Source organism: Micrasema longulum, unplaced genomic scaffold (assembly GCF_059751315.1).
Source record: "Micrasema longulum isolate JH-2025_06_02 unplaced genomic scaffold, ASM5975131v1 h1tg000231l, whole genome shotgun sequence".
Classification (NCBI taxonomy): domain Eukaryota; kingdom Metazoa; phylum Arthropoda; class Insecta; order Trichoptera; family Brachycentridae; genus Micrasema; species Micrasema longulum.
In genome coordinates, this window is record NW_028277436.1 from 5,396 (window position 1) to 10,790 (window position 5,395).

The window sequence follows — 5,395 nt, forward strand, 5'->3', positions numbered from 1 at the left end:
TATAAGTCGATCCGATGGCTATATTAAATGTGACTTATATGGTAATTTTAAAAAGCATGTCAGCCAGTAAAAAAAATTAAAATTTTGAGAATAGGCACGGCGTATTATTTAAAGGGTAAAGCCACTCCAGTTCTTAAAAAAAAATTGAAAAAAAAAATGTAAAATAGTAAAAAAAAAAATCGAATGAGAAAAAAAGTGGATTTTTTTGTTTGTAATGTTTTATCAACAATATTTTGAGTTTGTCCAAATTTTTGTAGACAAGGACTAGATTCGACTCCCTGGGGAGCTGTTTATATAAACATACTACAACAGAGATGAAGAACATTTAAGAGAAGGTAATATAGAAGTCTAGGCGTCTACAGGGCTTATGACCTGTCAATGGCTCGTTTAAGTGGCCACTTTACACACTGTGTAACATTCACCATTCTGCCTATATTTGAACATCCATAGTCTTTTAATTCTTTCATCTGTTATTTCAGCTCTTTAACTTCACAAACATCAACAGATGAAAGAAATGAAAGACTATAGATGTTCAAATATAGGCAGAATGGTGAATGTTACACAGTGACACATTGACAGGTCATAAGCCCTGTAGATGCCTAGACTTATATATTACCTTCTCTTAAATGTTCTTCATCTCTGTTGTGTAATGTTTTAGTTTTAAAATACCGCCGTTGGAGCCCAAAACCACAGAGAGTATTTTGTGCAAAGCGTTCTCCGGCCGGACTGATTTCTCCTGTGGTTTTCAGCCTAGGACATTTTTAAATATATTTTTTTATAAATACATACAAAAAAATATAGAATTACGACTAAAAATTAAATGAGACCTTTAAAAAAAACAGTCCAGATTTGAATAAAAACATTAATTTTCAGGCAAAATGTCATCGATTTATGGCTTATAAAAAAAATAAATGTTAATGACTAATCTCAAATCTCAAATTCCGTGAGTGGTTCAATAGAGAATGTATCCAAGAAACTACTTGAATTTCAAATAAATTGGTGCTTTTTTGCTAAGTTACATGTCCGGCTAGTTTAAAAAAACATTCTTCGAGAAAAACGACATTTAACAAAGGCAAATTTTAATTTACATTTAATCTGCAATGCCAGCACCATACATTTGGCATTTCAAACTAACGTTGTCCTCTTCTTCTTCCTTCCTGGTTGACTTCAATGGTTGTTGAGCCGTTTAAAATTCTGGAGTGGCTTTACCTCTTAATATATATGACGTTTTTTTAGAAAGAATATATATATTCATGTATATATAATACATAAAAAATATCGACTTTAATTAAGGTTCAAACAACGTATTTAAGAACATTTTAACACAAGTAATCGTTAAAATAAAAATGTCTTCATTAGTAAATTTATTGCCAAAGAATGTAAACGCGGAATCGGGAAGTGTCGTGTATGAAAAGCATATTGAAAAAAAACAGCACCTAAAAATGTTGCAAAAAGGAACAAAACGGATTGATTTATATTTTTACTCCACAGGGACTTAATCCGGCTTGACAGTAATTTTTTTCTTGATTAGGGTTTGAGTTTGAGCTTCTCTACGTTTATTATTTACTTCTGCATTAAATATTTTCACTAATCAAAATATACAGTAGCATATTCAATTAATAAAAAAAACACAATGATCGAGAATGCGAATAAAGTTATTCATTTATACTACTCGTATATACAGATACAACTATTGAATCACATCTCGGTTCCTTTTTTTTCAGAAATTATTTTTTATGTAACAGTCTAAAAGGCATATTAAAGATATAATATATTGAAAATGTACTTAACAACATGTAAAATAATATTATTTTGCGATTACCGTTCATTCTCAAAACATCTTCTTCCCATCTGGACTATTTGCTTGTTTCTATAATCCATACGCATATCTTACTATCTACCTGTCTACGGTTTGATGAATCTTCAAAAACAACATCTCATTAGTTAAATCCTTCATCCCAAGACCGTACAATTATAATTGTTTCATACGCTGGCGTAATTATTTCATATCTAATGGTCAAATAAGCTACCCGAAGGAGGGGGTGGTGCCGGGGTTCGGTCAGTTGAGGGGTTCAGTAGGAGAGAGTCGAAGGAGTGGGGGATATTCTCATTGTCTTGTAGAAGCCAAGGGATCCACAAACCCTCTCTGAGTTAGCCGACATTTTGCCAAGGATGGCGCTGTCAGATATTGAAATTGTTTTAATATGATATGCTTGTTAAAAAAAATACACATCAAGCGTTCGAGTACGATTGACTAATAATAATAATTTCCCTTTAATCAATATTCAAGAAACTAGTTTAACGGTAACCCCTCCTTTAAATACTGAAACTTTTGGGTGGATACACCCAGAATTTAGTATTTCTTTGAATTTCCAATCTATCAAATAAAAAAAATCAGCACATTTAAAGATTTGTGACTAATAACACTTTAAGCAATTTCTCGTCAAGTAAGTCGTTTTTTATAATTTTAAATGCTTTGTTTACACTACCAAATAATTCAATTTTGAAAGGTTTTAAACAATTTTCCTTCAAAATAATATACAGTAACTATCCGAGATCTAGTTGTCAAAAAAATATCGAAATGCATAAACAAAGTAAAGCTAGGGTTTCCTAGGACAGCGGTGCCCGTATTTTAACGGCCGTAGTGAACGGTGATGCAGTGGACAGCCGTCGTAAAGGTGACTAGAGTGTGGTTTTCTAGGAAAACGGTGTTATCAACACCATTTAACACCGTTTTCCTAGGAAACCACTCTCTAATCACTTTTACGATGGCTGTCCACTGCATCACCGTTCACTACGGCCGTTAAAATACGGGCACCGCTGTCCTAGGAAACCCTAGCTTTAGAGACAAAACCACAAGAGTAATTACAGAGGGTGATTACGTTTTTATGCTTTTCTGATTCGATATTTACGTAAGTTTCATTTTATTATTTACCAATATTTTTTCTCCACAAAATTGTCAAACTTCACTGAACGACAATATTCGAGTCAATGTTTTCAAGTTAGATTCAAGATTTTTTTACGATGAATACGTTTGTTTGTATTCATATTGTTCCTAATATGGGATATCTAGGCGACGATCATATGTAATACTGTCTAAGATTAGGAACATTTTATTCGAATATGGAATTCGAGTAGAACTAAATTTACTTATATTTTCAAGGTTGTATTCAGGTTCCAGATTCCTTTTAAAACGGAACTTAAAGGCTTGCATAAGAAAGGGGACATTTAGAAAACGGCCATAAAATTAAAGACAAGGCGTGAATCCAGTACAAGGCCTGCCGTCATTGGTGCTGTATTGAGTGTTCGGGAGCTGATAATATTGATTTGATGTGTGATTTTTCTATGCAAAATTAAAAAATCTGAGCATCTTTTTCAGTGTACAATACAAAATTTAAAAATATAGATTACACAAACATCACTCTGTCAGATTTAAAATTTACACTAAAAATGCATTACGTAACTTAGTAGACATTATAATAATAAATATGTACCTCTCTATTCCCCTCCTTATCCTCTCTTCAAGCATTCTTGTCCCAATCCAGCCTAATTTACAGTAACTTAATGTTCTTAAAATGAATATTTAAAAAATCTTTGATTATTGAAAAATATTTAAGAGTACATGAAAATAACATTTTTACATGTATAAATTATATGTATTTATTTGATATGAAATATATTTTCTTTACTAACTTTGTATACTATGTGGAGATCTGTTATTAGTTCTGAGTTTATACACTATATCTGTTTGTTTACTATAAATATGTATGTAGAACTGTTGATTTCCCAAATAAAATAAATAAATAACTTTTTATCAAAAAAAGCTTTTCTATGTATTTACTTTTTGTTTAAAATAATGACATTTGTAGGATTTTTTCCATATTTCGATGACATTTTATGTTACATAACTATGATGAAACGATTTTAATGTGTAATACTTAATAAACAACTTGATTATAATTAGTAAGATTTTTTTTCTAAGTTGTTCCATTTTCGGTACATCTCCTCATCTAATGGAGTACCCTAGTACAGGTGTTAAAAGGAAATGATGATAAAAGAGTTCAAAGATTTCGTGAAGAAAATGAAATGGGAACGTGAAACTAAATAAATAAAAAGTTAGTAAAGAGTAAAGCGGAGATTTAAAAATCCAAAATCTTATAACTCTTAACTTCCAAATTGTAAAATTTATTTCAAAGTGCCTGATATTGTAAAAGCTTTAATAAATGTTTTCATCAAATTCCTCGAAAACGTGGTACTAGAAAACTTTGTAGTTTTATAAATACTGACTGCGCCCCTCGCCAAAATAATTTGCGTACACGCGCCCTTAGGCGTGTAGGTGTAGCTATGTCTTACTATCCCTACTTATACTATCGCATATATACACACATACACAGGGGATAAGGTGAGGTCACTAAGTTGGTCACTTTATAGGATTGTTGAAATGTTGGATGGTTTTACAAGACAGTAATGGCCTAAATTCAATATTATTATTGATTCGTAAAAAAACAATAATTCATTTTTAGAGGACCAAAACTGTACAAGTTAAACTATTTTAGGTGATTACTTTAGAAACTAAAAAAAATTCACTAATTTGCCTATGTTCACACATTGGTATTTTTTTATTTCTTAGTTTCGTTAACTTTCGTGATATAAAAAATAATAAAAAAATCACAAATATTCATCCCAATACAATATTCCACTTGCTAAGAATCATTTGAAAAAATATGGTAAACGAACTTGGTTAAATGTTAGTTAGGTTATATTGACTTACTTATTAAAACACTTTATATACATATAAGAGATATATATTGCCTAAAGGCAACTTTTTACTCCCTATCCGAGCCGTTCGATTTGAGAAAATTAGTACTTATATAAACATATTGGACGTATATTAGAATCTTTCAATTATATTAAACAAAACAAAAATGTAAAAAATCATTTATTGACTAAAAATTTACGCTAGACTATGAAAAGAGGAGGGGTTTATGTAGGAAGAAAAGAAGTAAGTGATTTTATCATCATTGATGTGTAATGCTTATTAGCCACAATTTTTACATAGTGTTTTTTGCATTAAACATTAAAAAGAAGCAGATTATCAAAATTTATTAATGAAATCATACAGTCTTTATATAAAACAAGGTACAAAAGAACAATTTTAAAAAGTAAGACCAATTACAGATTTCACACTAATGAATGCAGGAGGAGAGGGGAAAAATAATTTAATTCTAAAAAAGTAAAAATAAAAATATTACAGAAAATGTTCATAAAAAGGAGAAGACATTGTAAAGTTACTCTACTTTCCTCCCTCTCTCTCTGCTTCCATGAACATTTCAATTTAATTGTAAAAAAAATTACAACTCACAATAAATTATTCGATGCAGGTAGTAGATGAAGG